The sequence below is a fragment of the Solenopsis invicta genome, chromosome 3 (genome assembly GCF_016802725.1).
Source record: "Solenopsis invicta isolate M01_SB chromosome 3, UNIL_Sinv_3.0, whole genome shotgun sequence".
In the NCBI taxonomy this organism is placed as follows: domain Eukaryota; kingdom Metazoa; phylum Arthropoda; class Insecta; order Hymenoptera; family Formicidae; genus Solenopsis; species Solenopsis invicta.
The window spans coordinates 11,363,866-11,384,900 of NC_052666.1; positions in this window are offsets into that span (position 1 = coordinate 11,363,866).

The window sequence follows — 21,035 nt, forward strand, 5'->3', positions numbered from 1 at the left end:
TGGACGTATACAGGAGGAAAGGGAGGGACCGTAATAGATTATGTGATCGGGAATGAGGAGACAAGAAGGAAGGTGGAAAAGATGAAGGTGGAGGATTGGGTAGACTCCGATCATCAGCCGATAACGGTATGGGTGGAGGGAGGAGGCCGGAGGGAAGAGAGGACCGGGAAAAGGAAAGGGAGAGGAAGAAGGGGGGTTTGGACGGAGAAGGGAAAAAAGAAATTTGAGGAATACCTTAGGAAGAGGGATAGTGATGGTGAGGGGGTAGGGGAGGTTTGGAGGAAAATGAAAAGAAAAGTAGAAGTGGCATTAGAGAGAGTAGAGAAGGAAGAGAAGAAGGAACGGAGAGGATGGTGGGATGAGGAATGTAGGGATAGAAAAAGAGAGGTTATGGAGGAATTAAAATGGTGGAGGAAGAGAGGGGGAGAAGGGAAAAAATATAAAGAAATGAGAAAGAGGTACAGGGAACATTGTGAGGAGAAGAAGAAAAAGGAGAGGGAAAGATAGGAGAAAGATATAGAAGGAATAAGATCCGAAAAGGACGTGTGGAAGGTAGTGAATAAAGGAAGGAGGAAGAGAAAAAGAGTCAGGGAAGGGATTGAAATGGGGGAGTGGGAAAAACACTTTAGAGGGGTGCTGGGGGGAGTAGAGTGGAGGATAAGAGGGGAGGTAATGGGGAGAGGGGTAGAGGAGGAAGAAGAGATTAGTAGAGAGGAAATTGGTAGGGCGATAAGGAGATTGAGGGACGGAAAAGCGGCAGGAGGGGATGGGATTACGAATGAAGTATGGAAATATGGGGGAAAAGAAATAAGGGAATGGCTGTGGGAGATATGTAATAGAGTGTGGAAGGGAGAGGGATGGCCGGAAGATTGGAGAGAAGGGATAGTGGTACCGATAGTGAAAAAGGGGGAGGGGGAAAAGGTGGAAGACTATAGGGGGGTTACGCTTACGCAAACGGCGTATAAAGTGTACGCGGCGGTTTTGGCGGAGAGATTGAGGGAAGAAGTAGAAAATAAAGGGATATTACCACCGAGTCAAACGGGGTTTAGGAGAGGGGTAGGAACGATAGATCACATATACGTATTAAATTATTTAATAAATAAGAAAATAGCGGAAGCAAAAGGCAAAATAGTAGTTATGTTCGTGGATATGAAAGCAGCGTTTGACTCGGTGGATAGGGAGATACTGGTACAGACAATGAGGAGGAAAGGAGTGAGAGAGAGTCTGGTGGTGAGGTGTGAGGAAGTTTTGGAGGAAACAATAAGTAGAGTAAGGGTGGGGGAAAGAGAGGGGGGAAACTTTTGGACAAATAGAGGAGTGAGACAGGGATGTCCGTTGAGCCCATGCATGTTCACACTACTACTAGCGAATTTGGATGAGGAATTGGAGAAGGGGGGATGGGGGGGAGTAAAGGTGAAAGGAAGAAAAATTTATTCCCTGGCGTACGCGGATGATGTGGCGGTGGTGGCAGAGGATGAAGCAGGGATGAAAGGGTTAATAAAAACATTAGAAGAATATGTAGAACAGAAAAGATTAGAAGTAAATGTGGAGAAGACAAAAGTGTTGAGGTGTACAAGAGGGGGTGGGAGACAGAAAAAGATAATATGGAAATGGAAAGGAAATGAAATAGAGGAAGTGAAAAGGTATAAATATTTGGGCTACATGATGATGGCAAATGGGGTACAGAAAGAACATATAGAGGAGAGAGTCAAAAAAGGAGCGGTGGTGATGAGAGAAGTATGGGGAATAGGGAAAAGGAAATTTGGAAAGAACTGGGCTAGAAGGATGTGGTTATTTGATAGGTTGGTATGGACGGTGGTTAGCTATGGGGCAGAAATTTGGGGGTGGAAAGAAAAGGAAAAGGTAGAGAGGATACAGGACAGGTACTTGAAATGGGTAATAGGGGTGGGAAGGTACACACCGGGGTACATGGTAAGGGAGGAGATGCAGAGGGAAAAATTAAGGGGAAGTGCAGGAATGAGGGCATGGAGTTATGAAAAAAAACTGGGAGAAGGAGGAGGGGGGGAGTTGGCAAGGTTGTGTTGGGAGGAGATAAAAGGTAGAGCGAAGGAGGGAAAGGTGATGGGAAAATGGGAGGAAGAAAGAAGAAGTTTCTATGAAGAAAAGAGCTGAAACATCAAGGAGATAGAAAATTTGAGAGAAGAGGGAGGGTTAAGGGGGGAAGAGGTGGTGGTAAGAGAGAGGAGGCGGCAGGAAGAGGAAAGGTGGGAAAAAATTAGGAGCTCGAAATTCAACAGATGGTACAGCAGAGTGAAGGGAAAGGGAGTGCCGGAGTACTTGAAGAGGAATTGGAAAGAGGAAAGATGGAAAAGGATTGCGAGGTTTAGGTTAGGAGATGGTATGAGAGGAGGTAGATACTGGGAAGAGAAAGAGAAAAGAAAGTGTAGGATATGTGGATGGGGAGAGGAAACGTGGGAGCATATATGGGAGGAATGTACGGATTGGGAGACGGAGAAGGGATGGCAGGGGATGGTGGGAGAGGTTTTAGGTGAGAGGGGGGAGGGAGAAGTTTGGATGAGAAAATTGGAGGAGATGCGGGAGGGAGGAGGGTGGCTGGGTATGAATGAGAGTGTAGAAGGAAGAGAGGAAAGAGTGGAAGAAAGCGGCGGAAACGGAGGTCCAAAGAATGAGTGTGGAGGTGTGGATGGATGAGTGATTTTTCTCTCTCTCTCTCGTGCGTTGTAAAAGAAGCAATGAATAAAAAGGTTGAAACTATGTAAGCGGAGCGGAAGTCCGCAATGTACTCCGCAAGGAATAAAGTACCTACTACTATATAGATTTTTAAGATTTTATTTTTATAAAAATTGACAAGGTAATATAGAATGTGATATAAGTCATTAATTAAATATGTAAATCATCACAGTTACTAAGTTCCTAATTATTTCTAAGTATTGATTTTTAAATATTTATTTTGTTTTACGAAGTAACTTCATTAAATGCGTGATATTAAATGTGATGAAATCTTTAATTATAAGTTGAAAATTCCTATAAACTTATTATACTGGGAACTACACTGAAATCTCTAAATGTGTGTACAAGGTTCCTCCAACATAATATATTAAATAAAAATAGTGTATTATATATGATCCTATATAGGTTCCTGTTCAAGAATTTTCAATTGTGATGTTTACTTTTAAAAAAATAATTAATTATTAATTAATTACTTTTATTAATTACTTAGTCAGTTTACATAACATAAGAGAGTACATGTATGTAGTTTTTTGAAAATATTAGCGTATTAGCGCTTAAATATCAAAATGTGATAAACATTACTTTGTTAAGATGAATATAATGTGAAGAATATGACACAAAGTTTTTTTAAAATGTTTAACAGTTACGTAAAAATATATCCTTTTAAACTATTCTTTTTTATTTTTATTTCAATTCTAACCTTTATTTATTTTCAGTTTTAATTTTATTCTGACTTCTCAAAACTCATCATAAAATAATAAATTCGATCGTTATATGTGTAATATATACATATATTATTATGTTAAAAGTATTATATATATTTTTTTTAAGTTATTTTATTCACTTGCAAATAAAACTTTGATACATTTAAATTGTTATGTCGTATAATATATTTTTGAATTTGGTTTTGAATTGGCAGCATTACGTATTCAACATCATTGACTTTGAAAGGCGCGCCAGCTGCTAAGAGCCAAAATGGCGAATGCACATTCCCTCTTAATATAGTACCTTAGCCGGAGGGGGAGCGTGGAACGCCACGACGCGTATCGCCGTGTAGTCGCGCCGCGTAATTAGGGTGGCGTCCCATGGCATAGATATTTCGCGTAACGCGTATCGCGTAACCAATCAGAGGCGTTACGCGTTACACGTTACGTAAAACTTATTTCCATATGTCCCATGGTCGGCGCGCGTGTCGCTGCGCAGTTTTTATTACAATTGTATTTTCTATTACAATTATAATTGCCGTTTCTATTACAATTGTATTTTTCTATTACATTTTAACCTATTTTATTACGTCATTACAAAACATTCTAAATTTATTACATTTTCAAGAACTACAATTATGAATTTATTAAAATACCGACATGCGTTCCCTCTAGCGGTGTCAAATGACTTGGTATATCCTGATACGCAACAGCTCACTAAAAGCGTAAGTAACAATTAAAGATGATTGGTTCTTATTTTTAGATCCAACCAATCGTCTGTATGTTACTTATGTCCTAAGAGTGATCGCGCATATGGATGCACCCTAGGTTGCGTTCAACAAACACAATTCGTCACATTCAACAATTAAGATTCAACAATTAAGTGAGTGCTCAGTAATTGTGATTGTACTAGACTTTTAAAGCCATCATAAATCTAGAACCAGTAGCAGCAAGCGCTCACTTAACTATTATATTTTCTAAACGCAACTAATATGAGATACCCGGAATGACACATCAATTCTATTAGGTTATAAATATGAAAATAAAGTGAAACGTGAAAGGTATACGCTTAAGAAAGTGATTTAACAAATAAATTTAAACTTTACACGCATCAGAATATAAATGCAAAATATTGTTTATGTACGATGGGCAAGTAAGTAATTTTTTAATATATTTATATTCTATTCATGTTTGAATTTAATACTGTCCCAATTTAACTGCAATGTACTAAGTAGTTTTGCATATATTTTACAACATATATAATCAATTTCAATTTGAGTTTGTATTTATTTATAATTACACAATAAGAAAACTGCTTATTCAGGTTTGTTATAAAAAAGCAATACCAAAAAACAGTAGAACCTGAGCAAAGGACTAAAATCAATGCTGTTAATGACTGCAGTTTTCCATTTCATGCAAATATAAAATGTACTGATATTGATAGTAGCAAAAGTGAAAGTGATATCAAAATGGTAGAAAAAGAGCAAAACGTCCCAAAAAGAAATATGCTTAAAAATTTAAATTTGAATGGAAGGAGAAGTGGAATTGGCTTCAGAACATAAAAGGAAATTCTTACTGCATCCTGTGTAATAAAACTTTAATAGGTGGAATAACACATTTAAAAAGACATGCAGAAAATAACATGCACAAGAAAAAAAATATGTCAGTCTAAATTACCAATGACAGATTTAAAAACATTATATTCAAAAAATATAGCAGTACAAGCAGCTGAACTGAAACTGTGTATGTTTATAAGTGAGCATAATTTACCATTTAAGATATTAAAACATTTGCCAAAATTGATCAAAAGTACTTTCCCTGATTCAAATATTGCTAAAGAAATTAAATGTAGCAGAACAAAAGGCACACAAATCTTAAAGGAACATAAAACCTTGCAGCTTGATGGTAATATGCAATATTTTAAAAACAACGAACTTTTCAGTAATAATTGATGAGACAACAGATATATTTGTAACAAAAGTTTAGCTGTAGTTGTTCGATATTTTGATCCAATAAAGTTAATTATCATAGTTAGATTCTTAACTTTGTTAGAAGTAAAATCTTGCACAACAGAAGATTTTTACAATTCCATAGTATCTTTCTTTAAAGCAAATGGAATACCTTTTAAAAATATGATTGGTAGGTATAAATGTTTGTTTTAAACAATTCTTATTACATAAATTTTATGTTATAGGATTTGCTGCAGACAATTGTTCTGTCATGATGGGCAATTCTAATGAAGTACAAACTCAATTTAAAAGCAAAATCCCAAATTTATTTGTATTAAGATGTGTCTGCCATTCTATGCATTTATGTTCATCAGCTGCTTGCTTAAAGCTGCCATCAGCTATGGAAGACTTAGCAAGAGATATCTACAGCTATTTTAAAAACAGTTCAAAGCGTTTAACGAATTTGCTAAATTTCAAAATTTTTTGCATTTAAAACCACATAAAATTTTGAAACCTAGCCAAACTAAATGGCTATCAATTGAAGCTGTTGTTAATAGAATTTTAGAACAGTGGACTGCATTGGAATTATTTTTTACACGCGCAGCTTTTAAAGATAATTTACAATCAGCAAAAACAATTCTCAATGCTCGAAAAAATCCCATTTACAAAGTTTATTACAGTTTTTTATCTTTTATTTTAGAAATTATTAATAAAATGAATTTTTTATTCCAAAGCAGGAAACCCCTTATTACTGAATTATTAACTTCAATTAAAAAATATTATAAATTAATTTTAAAATATTATTTAAAGAACGATTATGTCAGTAATACTCCGTTAACTTTGTTAGATCCTGCTAATGCTAGAGAATATTTACATATAAATAAAATGTACTTTGGAGCAAAAACTGAAATATTATATACAACTGTAAGCTCCATAAAACTTCAGTCTTTCAAAGTTAAAGCTTTAGATTTTCTTGTAATTGTATCACAAGAAATTAGAAAAAGATTTGATTTCAAAAATAAAATACTAAAATTGATAAAAATGTTTGACGCAAAAAACGCTTAAAGTGGAAATAATACATTAATTGCTTCTCTTATTAATAAATTTCCTAATTGCGTTACATCAAATGATTTTAAAACCTTTAATTTAGAGTCAAAATGATTGCCAGAACATAAAAAAAAATTGTCACATTTTGAAGAAGCTGAACAATTTTAAAAGTAAGTTTAATAAAAGTAGGAAATAAAATAGTTTTCTCAAAATTATTTAAATTTGCTACAGCAATATTGTCTCTACTCCACAAAGGATTGCCGGAGCAATAGGCAGAAATTCCGGAGCTCGACACTCCCCATCGGGTCGGCGTTCTGAGAAGTTCTCGAGGCGCGAGAGTCTGTTAAGTCGAACAATTGTATCCAGTAAAATAAAGAGTGTCGTTAAGCCATAAATCCTGAGTCGTTCAATAAAAATAAATATCTTACAGTTTCAGAAGTGGGATCAGCCCCATTATCCCGTGTCGTGCCAAAAATAAAATCTTTGCGTCGTACAAAAACCGGGGAATTAAACCGGTGGCGAGTGTCGTGTCGAACTGAGAGTGAGAAACACACTCATACTGTGTTAAGTCGAGAGGAAAATTCCCGTCCGCAAGTGTAAGGAACGAGATATCTCTGATAGATAGATATCTCTGACACCGTAAAAGTGTCAAACATAAAGTTTTCGTCGAGTCAGTCGGGCGCGCAGCGCGGAAAACCCTTACCAACAGTACCGAACGCGCGCGAATTTTTGCCGTGTCGCACGCGCAGGCCGCCTGATAACGGGCGCGGTGCAGTGCAAGAAATCGGATCTGAAGTCGGGCCGAGAGTTGAAGGCACATGTGAGTGCGGCAATTTAAAACGCAATAATAGTATCGAAGGCAGAGACAGCTGGAAGGTGTCTGCCATGAATAGGAAGAAACTAGAAAACGCGTCGATAGAGGCTCTCCAAAAGAAGGCGTGAACGGAATGCCACGTGATCGCATGTGGCATTCCGTTCACGCTGGATAAAATGGCTTTGATAGAAGCGATTCTCTCCTACCAAGAGAGACACAGGCCGCCCGCGCTCAGCGGTGGAGCAAGTAAGGGAGCAGGAAGCTCAGGAGAGTGGGCCGCCACCGAGCAACTACGCCGGTCGATAGAGCTGTTAACGGAGAGCATGAGGCAGCAACAGAGAGAAATGTTACTGCAAAAGCAGCAGTTCATGGCGTTTGTTATTGAGCGCCTGAGTCGTGCCAAGAGACCAGGACAGAACGGTAGGGCGCCCGGTGGTGGCCAATCCGATTCGTCGGATTGGCCACCACCGGGCGCCCCACCGTTGCGAGAAGAGTCGTCCTCCGGGTCCTCCGCGGAGACCCCAAGGGGAGAGTCGGGTGAGCATCTGGACCGTCTCCCGAAGGGTAACATCGTTCAGTGCCTGGTGACTTAGATTCCGGAGTTCTCGGGTACACGGGAGGAGAACGTCGCTGCGTGGATACGGCGCGTTGACCATGTCGAGCGCATACACGGCGCCACGGACGGCATGCTGCTTTTGGCTGCCTCCAGGCAATTTAAGAAGGATGTAAAAGAATGGTACGACACCCTGGAGAGTGAGTCACTCGAGACGTGGGAAGCGTTAAAGAGTTAACTCGCCCGCATGTTCCAAAGCAACGAGATTGCCTACAAAGAGCTCTAAAGGGTCCAAACCAAAATGTGGCTCCACACAAAGGAATCCTTCCACGATTATGCCATGTCAAAGCTGGCGATGATGATCTGGCTTGATCTGTCGACAAGAGAAAAAATACACCTGCTGATTGGCGGAATCACGCTGAGCGCCGTGAAGTCGGCGGCGCTAACTTTGCCCGATGATACAATGAGCCGGTTCCTGCTAAAGATGCGCTGCGTGGCAGAAGAAACGGTGGATCCGGACAAAAGACCGAGTGCGCCAACCAGTGCACCGAAGTCGAAGAACAACGCTTGCCGCAACTGAAGGAAAAAGGGCCACGCACACAAGGAGTGTAGCGACAAACCGCCCTGCTTCTACTGCAAACAAAAGGGCCACCGGTAATTCGATTGCCCTACCCTGAAGCGGAAATAGCAGGGGCAGCCAACGCGCCCGAAGCCGGTGGCATCGATGGCAGTCGTCAGCGAGGAGCCGACAGACGATGATCGCAGCGGTCGAGAGAAAGCCGGGCGATTGCTGCTTACGGATCCCTGCGTAAAGATAAGCTCAATTTCTAGCAAACCTTGTAATCTTCGCGCATTAATTGGCACCGGAAGCCCGGTGTTAATAGTAAAATTCGCAACCTATAAAAAATTTGTCGAACAAGCCAAGTTAAACTTGTTTTTCCCGAGCAAGAAATTGCGGAGCATCTCAAACAATTTGCTAAAAGCAATTGGCGTAGTGTCGGTAGAGATCACGCTCCAGGAGCTCAGACAAAGAAAGTTTATCGTTCAATTATACGTGGTGAAAGATCACGCATTTATGGGCGGCCTGCTCCTCGGACGTGATTTCGTGGCCGGCGAGGGGTTAGCGCTGAAATATAACATTAAAGATCACGAGCCGGAAGAATGTATAGCGAGAGTAAATATTTTCGAAGCGCTGCCTGAGTCGAAAACGCGGATCGCGTCGGAGCCTGAACAAATAATAACAGATGTAGAAATCGATTTCAATGACAAGGTTAAACGAAGATTAACAGAGATGATCACGGATATCGAAAATATGAAAATAGAGCCGATAAAGGACAATTACGCGGTTAAAGTGCCGATCCGTGACAATCCGATATACACCTACGCGGCGGTTCGCGTATGCGGAACGTACAGAAATAAGGAAAATAACGGACGATCTAATAAAAAGAGGGATAATACAGCCAAGTATTTCTCCCTACTGCGCGAGGGTGATTCCGGTGCGGAAGAGAAATACAAACTCAGGCTCTGCGTCAACCTGAGGCCACTAAATAGTCGAGTCAATAAACAAAAATATCCATTTCCGGTAATCGAACACTGCGTATCAAGAACGGGTGGCAATTCAGTTTTTACCCTATTGGATCTCAAAAACGGATTTCACCAGATTAGAGTCTACGCGGAAGATACGAAGTATTTCGCATTCGCAACTCCAGACGGACAACACGAATACAAATACTTACCATTCGGGTACTCGGAGGCACCGGCCGAGTTTAAAAAAAGAATTCTGCAAATTCTAGAGCCACTAATCAGAGCCGAAAAAATTATAGTCTACATTGATGACATATTAATCGCGACAGAAACCGTCGAAGAGAATTTAGAGATCATGAAATCCATAATAATTAAATTGAAAAAATATAACTTTAAAATAAACTTCAAAAAATCTCAGTTTCTAAAGAAACAGATTGAATTCTTGGGATGCGTCATTTTCGCACAAGGGGGACGCTCAGTCCTAGACACACCGAAGCAATAAACGCGTACAATCAACCGGCGAACGTAAACAAAGTACAAAGATTTCTAGGATTAGTAAGCTATTTTTGTACATTCATAAAAAACTTCGCGGTAAAAACCAAACCGTTGCAAAATTTATTGAAAAAAGACGTCGACTTCAAATTCAATAAGCGGTGCTGTAAATCAGTCGAAAACATTAAATCTAAGCTTATTAAATCGCCGGTATTAGCGATTTATTGTCATGAAGCCGAGACACAAGTTCATACGGACGCAAGCGGCATCGGCCTCGGAGCTATTCCTCTCCAAAAACAGAAAGATAATACTTGAGCTGCCATAGCATACTTAAGACGACAAATAAAGCCAAACGTAACTACCACAGTTACAAGCTGGAAATGCTCGCGGTGGTTCGAGCCGTAAACAGGTTTCACCTGTATTTGTACAGGATATTTTTCACGATATTAATAGACTGTAACGCGATTGTCTATGCAATAAACAAGGCGAACTTGAACCCTAGAATAGCTTGGTGGACGCTCGCATTACAAAATTATACATTTAATGTCGTGCATTGCCTAGGATTAAAGATGCGTCATGTTGACGCACTTAGTCGCTGCGTCGGATACGTGGGGGAGCTTTCTTTCGAAAGAGAATTGGAGTTCCATCAATTATCCAACGTCAGAATAAAAAAAATAGCAGACGCGTTAGAATTTGAAGATAACCCTAACTTTGCGTTGATAGACGGGTTGGTATCGAAAACAGGACAAACACTTCGTAGTGCCTGAAATTCGTAGTGCCCGAAGCAATGATTACGTCGATCATACGGTCACACCATGACGAAGTAGCCCACGTCGGGTTTGAGAAAACTTTAAACGGAATAGCGAAGAATTATTGGTTCCCTTCAATGCGGAAGCGCATTCGCGAATATTTGCAAAATTGCCTAACATGCCTTATGGCAAGTGACGCGTCTAACAGATTCAAAAGCGAAACCAGCGTTTATTCCACCCCAACGGCTTCCATGCAAAGAATACACGCAGACCATTTCAGTCCACTACCCGAGACGTCCGACGATTACAGACATCTGTTAATAATGATCGATTTACTCTCTCGTTTCACTTGGATAAATCCCGTGAAATCTACTTTGTCGAAAGAGACAATAAAAGTCATGAAATACATTTTTTCTATGTTTGGAAACCCCGCCGAACTCGTATCGGACAGGGGCACGGCATTTACCTCGCAAGAATTCGCAGAATTCATTTCGGAAAATAAAATAAAGCACCGGAAAATAGACGTCGCCGCGCCATGGGCGAACGGTGCTGTAGAGAGGGTGAACCGATTCATTAAGTCGTTGCTCACCAAGATACTCAGCGAGCAATCGGAATGGAAAAAACACGTGCCAAAATTACAATATGTAGTAAACAATACCTATCATTCGGGAATCGAATAGACACCCGTTAAATTAGTTTTCGACCAAGATCAATTAAACCATTTCGATGCCGCTTTTGCTCAGTTTACGCAGAATTTAACGGACATCGATACAGATATCGAATCCATGCACACGAAAATCATACAGATAGCCCATCAGATCACAAATAAGCTAAAGCAATATAATAAACTTTACCGAGATAGGCGATTGCAAAAGCCTTCTATTTATAAACAGGGCGAGTATATACTCATAAGGGATACACGGGTACGTCCGCAAAATTGAAAGCTAAATATAAAAGGCTGTATCTCGTCAGCAAAGTCCTCGGCAATAATAGAAACGTAATTAACGACATACCGGGATTCAACTTAGCGTCCCGCCTAATTAACACTATCCACTCATCAGACAGGATCAAACGTTGGGTGAAGCAGAACCCTCCGGCGAGCGAATTAAAACGTAAAACAATGTAAACTTTTTAATTAAGGAAAGTATGGTACTTTTTCGAGTCTTAAGATTAAGGTAAATTAGAGGTAGGATTATAGAAACATCGCAAAGGATAAAAAGCAAAATTATGTAAACTTTTTATTTAACAGATATTCATTTGATTATGGTAGGCTAGAATTAAAATTTTTAAAATAAATAAAAACAAATAGTAAAATTAAGATAAATCTAATTGGCGTAAAGACTGGCTTAAAATCTAAGATGAAACTCGATACAAAAGCACCAGATAAAAAGCGCAAGACTGACTATTAATAAGTTATATATAAATAAAGAAACCCTGAAATTAACAATTATACAAAAATATATTCAGTATTGCAGGGTAAACTTCGAGGACTAAGTTAAAAGCAGGATGCCCAAGCTGTAAGCGTTATCTAGCCCACCGTGCGATGGCGCCAAATTACTACGTGCAAAATGTAACTCATGTAAGAAGCGCTCCGATCGGCTCCGATTGCCGGAACAATAGGCAGAGATTCCGGAGCTCGACACTCCCCATCGTGTCGGCGTTCTGAGAAGTTCTCAAGGCGCGAGAGTCTGTTAAGTCGAACAATTGTATCCAGTAAAATAAAGAGTGTCGTTAAGCCATAAATTCTGAGTCGTTCAATAAAAATAAATATCTTACAGTATTTTGTTCTTTGTAATATTTTTAGTATTTTTTATAGCGAAAAACCAAAAGTTAAATAATGTAACTTTGCAAAAATAGCATTACATCTCTGTCTGTCTGTCTGTCTGTCTGTCTCTCTCTCTCTCTCTCTCTCTCTCTCTCTCTCTCTCTCTCTCTCAACGGGGTCCTGCTGTTAAGCCTCGCGCGCCCTTAGCGGCCCCGAGGGATGCGTCTGGGGCTGGGTGCATAGCTGTCGCCGGGCCCTCATCTTTCTCTGCGCTCAATGCCTGATCGGTTGCCTGTCCGACAACGTGGCCTTCTACACCTCCTACTGCAACGGATGCACTCAGCCCCAAGATTAGCTCTGCGATTCCTCTTTTCATTCGCACTTATACTCTTCAGCTTGTATGCTTACTCTTATGCTACTATACTACTCTTATCTTATATTATCTTTTCTTCTTTTCTCTGCGCTTGTATAGCTTTCTCTGTTTAGTTGAGCGGTCAGTAAAAGTGTAATTCTATGTCGCTTTTGTTGCCATTACCTTTAAATTTTGCTTTGTATATTTTACTTTTATTTCGTTTACATAGCATAGTATTATTTATGCTTTTGTTGTCTATCTCTATCTCTCCGTAGGCTTGTCTCAGTTCTATTTTTCTTTACCTGTACCTCTACTGCGTTATTAGTTTGTAAGACTCCAATTTTCTTTGCTGTTGTCGTATTTCATTACCGTATTCTGCAATTAGTTATTAAGTGAACATTTGTACTTTCTTAATCTGCTTATATATGTTTGTCTTTAGAGGGCTTGCCCTAGGAAAAGACTGCTGAGGCGATCGAGTCTAATCAGGAGCGCCTCGCTGGTGTCGCGTCTGTTGGAGAAGTTGGAGGCGTGGTGGATTTGTATCACGTCCGTGTGCTCGTGATCCATATCGATGAGGCTGTTCAATAGGACCTGTCCCGCTTCGCGGCTCATCTTGAGTCCGTGCTCGCATACGTAAAAACGTACGTACCGCATGGCGCAGTGCGTACGCAAGTCCGTCCGTTGAAGCACGGCGGAGAACAAACTCGCAAACTGCTCCCAGTCTGCCTGGTACACGCGATATCTGCGGTTCGTCGCGTATGTCATATGCTTGGCACCGTCGCGTGCTGTGTTGCAGCTGTGGGGCAGTTTGTTGAACGCGGGCTGAAGCGTCAACGCTACAAACGCCTCCGTAATCTTTCGAAGGCGCCCAGCGTTCTCCGTGCCTTCGAAGACATCCGAGTCCGCGTCCATCACGAAGAGCACCTACAGGCTCCTCTCGTCGACGGTCCCCAGGCAGAACTCGTGCCACGTCTCGTTTTCACCTATTGTCTCGCGGTGTCCGTGTTTAAATGTTCGTTGGCGCGGTTCCCGCAGGCGAGTGCCTAAGAAGCGGTGCCTATGCCTCAGGTAATTAGTAAGCTTGTGTTTCTGCACACCGTTATCGTCCTCGGCTTCGTGTAAATCGTTGCCCCCCATTGGCAGCGAAAGGGCTCCAACGAAACGCCGCACGCCAAGATGGAATCGATATCTAACGTGTAGCACACGTTATCGCCAATGACGACGGGCTCGCCCTCCGGTGCCGGTATTATTGGCTCCTCTGTCTCTCGGCGTGGCGTTTCGCACGTTTCCACGCGCGGTGCGACGTGGACCGGCGACGCGGAGCCGTCCGTACGCACAGGTACGTCCTTGTTTTTGCTTGCGCAACGTCGTGGAGCGACGAAGCCGTCGTCGTTGCACCTCCGGTGAAGCCGTCGTCGTGGTCGCCTCCTTTGGCGGAGTTTGCACTCCTTGCACAAAGGTAACCCGTCGTGGTCCCAGTCTCCTGGGACGCGCGACGGGCTTCGGCGACGCGTCCTTGCGCCCAGACATGTCACGGATCACGCGTGTGCTTACGCTGAAACGAATAAATGCGATATCTTAGTACAATGCTCATTGGTAATGTAAAATTGTGTAATGCGATAACCACTGGGTACTACAATACTTACCAGTAGCGAATCCCAGTAGCTCTACGTAGCTCTGAAAAGGGCTGTTTCGTTATTGTATTAGCTCGCGCTGAATCTGAAAAAAGAAAAATTACTATCAATACGATTTCCGTGTACTGCGAAACCTTACTGCAGTAATACTCACCGGCAGCGAGTGCCGCTAATTTCGCAGTAGCACTTACAAGTGCTACACTACACAAAAGAAAATAGGGAACACTTTCCAGACACCAAAAATTAGGCTATTTTCAAATGACTGTAACTCGGTGAAAAATCATCGTAGATAAAAAATAAAAAAAGCATTTTGAAGCTTGAAGATCCAACTTTAACGCTCTATCAGCAGATTTTCAAAATTCTTTTAACTTCCTTGTCTTATGCAGTAAAAAAGCACACCCTGTTTTGTTCCTTAAAATTTCGTATTTTTGACACTTTGCAGCTCGACCAACAAATTTTTTTCGAACAATTCAAGTAAAGCTTCATAAACTACAACATTTTGCCTACAAAATGCTTTTTTTAAAATTTCTCTACGATTTTTTTTGACCGAGTTACGCTACTTTGAAGCTAAACCTGCATTTTTTACAAATGATATCCGTACTCCGTGAAAAATCATCGTAGACAAAAAATCAAAAAACCATTTTAAAGCTCGAAGTTCCAGCTTTAACATGCTGTTAATGGTTTTCAAAAATTTTCTCAATTTCTTAGTACTATGCCCCAAAAAAGATACACTGTTTTTTCCTTAAAATAACGTATTTTTAACAGCCTGTAGCTCAATAAAAAAATTTTTCTCGACAAATCCAATGCAAGTGCCATAAAGTATGACATTTTCTCTACAAAATGCTTTTTTTAAAGTTTTCTCTACGATTTTTTTTGACCGAGTTACAAGACTTTGAAGATATAGATTTTTTACAGTACATTTTTCCGAAAAATGACGTCTACCGCCGACATTAGCATTACCCAATGTGCACCACGTGGAGGTTGTCGGTCGGATTTTTGCACATCGTGTGTGTGTGTGTGAGAGTGTGTGTGTGTGTGTGTGTGTGTGTGTGTGTGTGTGTGTGTGTGTGTGTGTGTGTGTGTGTGTATGTATGTATCACAGCAGAGATAAGGACCCCGCAGTTCGTCACTTCTGCAGTATTTAATGACTCCAAACCCTCTCTGCTGTGTGTGTATGCGCTCGCGCGCATGAGAGTTCAATAGTGTGTATTTCCTCCTCTCTGATCAATTACTGCTTGCAAGCGTTCTCGCATATTTATACATCTTGCAATACGATCTTGCGGAATGTTGTGCCAAATTTCCGTTAAAATTTCTCCCAATTCTTCTAAATTTCGCGGCTGTTCCTCGCGACGCCTTAATCGTCGTTCCATTTCATCCCAAATGTGCTCGATTGGATTTAAGTCTGGGCTATTGGCGGGATGATTTAACAGTCTAATTGCGTGTCGTTGAAAAAAACGTCGCGTTATATTCGCCGTATGAGGTCGAGCGTTGTCCTGCATAAAAATAAAGTTCCGACAGGTTCGATTTAATAGCAAAACGTGTGGTCGTAGAATATCGTTGATATAACGAACACCCGTCATTGCCGGAGGTGGCAGGATCACTAGATCACTTCGTCTTGTAAGTGATATACACCCCCACACCATCACGGAACCGCCGTTGTAGGATCGTATTGGCATAACGCAACGTCGATCATAGCGTTCATTTCGTCGATGCCAAGTACGTATACGAGCATCATTGCCATAAAGGCAAAAACGTGATTCGTCGGAGAAATATACATTTCTCCAATCCCTAGCGGTCCAATTTATGTGATCGCGCGCAAATTGATAACGTACTTGGCGATGTACGAGTGTGAGTCTTGGTACTTGTGCACGAACACGAGAACGAAGACCGGCTTCTCTCAAACGGTTGCGAATTGTTTGTTCGCACACATGGCGCAAATGAATGTCATTACGAATGTTTCTTGCGGTAATTATTCGTCTTTCTAATTCATAACGAACAATGGCTCGATCTTGTCTATTTGTCGTTAATCGAGAACGATCACTACCTTCACGTCTCGTGTAATTTCCCGTGTCTTGATATCGTAACCAAACTCTACTCACTACGGACACAGATGCACCAATATCTTGCGCCACATAACGCATACTAAAACCTTGTTGCAAAAGCGCAATTATGCGTGCAACTTCTACGGCCGATAAATGTCTACGCGGCATTTTGAAAATTCCGTGTCGCTTATCACACTGCGAGAATCGCCGGCGTACTAAACAAAATTTTATTGTATTGAGCATGCAATGTTTACATATGGTCATCTTTGTCTAAAAAGAGATTTTTTTTAGACTAAGACGACTACATGTTTACAGTTCACAGGATTGGAGAAATGTATATTTCTCCGACGAATCATGTTTTTGCCTTTATGGCAATGATGCTCGTATACGTACTTGGCATCGACGAAATGAACGCTATGATCGACGTTGCGTTATGCCAATACGATCCTACAACGGCGGTTCCGTGATGGTGTGGGGGTGTATATCACTTACAAGACGAAGTGATCTAGTGATCCTGCCACCTCCGGCAATGACGGATGTTCGTTATATCAACGATATTCTACGACCACACGTTTTGCTATTAAATCGAACCTGTCGGAACTTTATTTTTATGCAGGACAACGCTCGACCTCATACGGCGAATATAACGCGACGTTTTTTTCAACGACACGCAATTAGACTGTTAAATCATCCTGCCAATAGCCCGGACTTAAATCCAATCGAGCACATTTGGGATGAAATGGAACGACGATGAAGGCGTCGCGAGGAACAGCCGCGAAATTTAGAAGAATTGGGAGAAATTTTAACGGAAATTTGGCACAACATTCCGCAAGATCGTATTGCAAGATGTATAAATATGCGAGAACGCTTGCAAGCAGTAATTGATCAGAGAGGAGGAAATACACACTATTGAACTCTCATGCGCGCGAGCGCATACACACACAGCAGAGAGGGTTTGGAGTCATTAAATACTGCAGAAGTGACGAACTGCGGGGTCCTTATCTCTGCTGTGATACATACATCACACACACACACACACACACACACACACACACACACACTCTCACACACACACACACACGATGTGCAAAAATCCGACCGACAACCTCCACGTGGTGCACATTGGGTAATGCTAATGTCGGCGGTAGACGTCATTTTTCGGAAAAATGTACTGTAAAAAATCTATATCTTCAAAGTCTTGTAACTCGGTCAAAAAAAATCGTAGAGAAAACTTTAAAAAAAGCATTTTGTAGAGAAAATGTCATACTTTATGGCACTTGCATTGGATTTGTCGAGAAAAATTTTTTTATTGAGCTACAGGCTGTTAAAAATACGTTATTTTAAGGAAAAAACAGTGTATCTTTTTTGGGGCATAGTACTAAGAAATTGAGAAAATTTTTGAAAACCATTAACAGCATGTTAAAGCTGGAACTTCGAGCTTTAAAATGGTTTTTTGATTTTTTGTCTACGATGATTTTTCACGGAGTACGGATATCATTTGTAAAAAATGCAGGTTTAGCTTCAAAGTAGCGTAACTCGGTCAAAAAAAATCGTAGAGAAATTTTAAAAAAAGCATTTTGTAGGCAAAATGTTGTAGTTTATGAAGCTTTACTTGAATTGTTCGAAAAAAATTTGTTGGTCGAGCTGCAAAGTGTCAAAAATACGAAATTTTAAGGAACAAAACAGGGTGTGCTTTTTTACTGCATAAGACAAGGAAGTTAAAAGAATTTTGAAAATCTGCTGATAGAGCGTCAAAGTTGGATCTTCAAGCTTCAAAATGCTTTTTTTATTTTTTATCTACGATGATTTTTCACCGAGTTACAGTCATTTGAAAATAGCCTAATTTTTGGTGTCTGGAAAGTGTTCCCTATTTTCTTTTGAGTAGTGTATTTGCACCGGTGTAGATCTGTAAAAAAATGAGAAAAGAAACATCGCTTAAACGATACAATTATACGCGTGTCATTTCATTCGTATCGATGTAACATATGCATTAGCTGCGCAGATACGCCGCTACTGGTGGTAGCTTTGAAAAAAGCTTTTTGTAGCTTTGAAAAAAGCTGATTTAGATAAAAGAATATCGCCACTTTGGACACTAAACTCTCGCCACAATCTGCAAAAAAATAGAAAATAAATATCTCCGCATCTCGAATCGGCCGTTCCTCCGAAACGGATGGAGCCACGGGGTCCACGATGGTTGGGCTAGAAAGATCTTTCTAAGACCCTTCGAGGTTGGACCCTGTAGCTCCAACCGTTCGGGAGCTGTAGCCGGGATTTGTCGACAAATGTATTTCAGCTGTAACTCCCGAACCGTTGGACCTACACACTTCTACCATAGGTCGTTCGAAAGCATTTTTTCAGCCCTTTCGGACGGCGTAAGGCCCAAGTCCGTAGCGCCAACCGTTCGGGACTTATGACTGAAAATGTATGAAAACTATTTTCGGTCGCAACTCCCGAACCGTTGTAGCTAGCGACTTCGACCATAGCTCGTTTTAAAGCATTTTTCCAGCCCTTTAAAACGGCATAAAGCCGAAGTCTGCAGCTCCAACCGTTCCGGACTTATGACAAAAAATGTCTAAAAGCTTGATTCGACCGTAACTTCCGAACCGTTGGGCGTACAGACTTCCACTGTAGCTCGTTGGAAAGCATTTTTCCAGCCCTTTTGAATGCCGCAAGGTTTTGTAATGTAATTGTAATTGTGTTTAACTGGTTACAGAACATTTAAAATGCCTCGCAACGTAGACGTCTCATCGGACAGCGAATCGGAGGAGGCCCGCTCTGATTCGGTGACTGCGAATGACGTGAGGGAGTTTCTCAATGAGCGGCCTGGGAAGCGAGGCCGAGGTCGCCGCCGATCATGTATTGGATCCACCGGGGTAAGGTGTGGGCCGCCACATACGAGAACCGTGCAGAACATAGACGGAGATGGCTTGGGAATAAAGCAGAGAAGGACGGTCTTTGGTACACCTTGATGAAATAACTGCAGCAGCAGCAGCAACAACTGCAGCAGCAGCAGCAGCAACAACTGCAGCAGCAGCAGCAGCAACAACTGCAGCAGCGGGAGCAGCAACAAACTGCAACAGCAGCAGCAAGAAATGCAGCAGCAGCTGCAGCAACTGTTGCAGCAGCAGCAACAGGTGCAGGAGCAGGACGCTGTAGTTAGGTTATATTAAATAAAAAGAAATTGTTCAATAATACTCATCATGGGTATTTTTCATACGTTATGTTAGCGGAATGGGAAACGAGACTTGTCCGAAATTGTAACATAGTATTTTCTTTCTTTTTTTACAGAAAAGAGACGAATATAGTCGAAGTAACTCTAAGCAGCGAGGAGGAGGACGAGCCTCAGGAAAAAAAAATAAAAAAATAATAAAGTTTTTTTTTTTAGAACATAGAAATGTAATAATAAATTTTTGTTTTGTCAACTTTGTACCTTTGTAATATAATAAAAAAATTTGGTAATATATTTATTTTTTATTTACTTATACCTATTACCGATTTTTTACTAAGAACGTGTTTCTTTTTTTTTGGTATGTAATATTTTTTATTTTATAAGGTTCGGTTATGTTAGTGTATATACATATAACTTTATCGACTTCGTAGACGTTTAATCGGGAGGTTTTCGTCGCTCTCGTCGTCGGCGTCGCCGCTGTCCTTCATCTCATTCCCTTTTCCTTTTTTGCGCGGATCTTTGTCGTCGTTGTTACCCTCCACGACGTTCGACAATTGCTCTTCTGCCGGCAGGTCCGAAATGTTGGACGTATCGGACGATACCGATAAGGTGTTTTTTGTAATTTTTTGAAAACTCATTTCAACGCTAACTCTTGAACGCTTGCACCTAGAGACTTGGACCTTATTAGGTTGACGAAAGCGTACCTCGAGCCCTTCCGAACGCCGCGAGGCTCATGTCCGTAGCTCAATCCGTTCGGGAGTTACAATGGAAAACGTTGAAAAAACTTTTCGGCCGTAACTCCCGAACCGTTGGGCTTAGAGATTTCGACCGTAGGTCGTTGGAAAGCATTTCTCCAGCCCTTCAAAACGGCATAAGGCTGAAGTCTGTACGCCCAACCGTTCCGGACTTACGACTAAAAATGTCCAAAAATTTGATTCGACCGTAACTCCGGAACCGTTGGACCTACAGACTTCAGCGGTAGCTCATTGAAAAACATTTTTCTAGCTCTTTCGAATGCCGCAAGGTTCAAGTCCGTAGCTGTAACCGTTCCGGAGTTATCGGTGAAAGAAGTTGAAAACAATTTTCAAAAAATTTTTTTACAATCCCTGTCCATAGATCTCGACGAGAGAAAACGATTTTGTTCTTTGTCATTTTTCGCTAGAACGCACCGTTTTCGAGTTATTGCGATTCGAAAATCGAGGGGGGGGGATGAACCCCCCCCACCAACATGGTACTAGCGTTGGAAGTTTTCCCCTAGGTCCTCCCGTTCGGAACTTATAAATTTTACAAGTTTTAGGCGGTCTCTCTTCATGGTCCGCGCTTAGTCTATACGCTGGATGAAGACGCACGTCGGGTCTGTTGTTGTTCATGGACCTTCTCCACGTGAGTACCGTTCGACATTTCGTTAAAGGTTAAGGGAAGTCGGCCGTAACTCCCGAACCGTTGGGCTTACAGACTTCGACAATAGCTCGTTCGAAAGCATTTTTCCAGTCCTTTAAAACGGCATAAGGCTCAAGTCTGTACGCCCA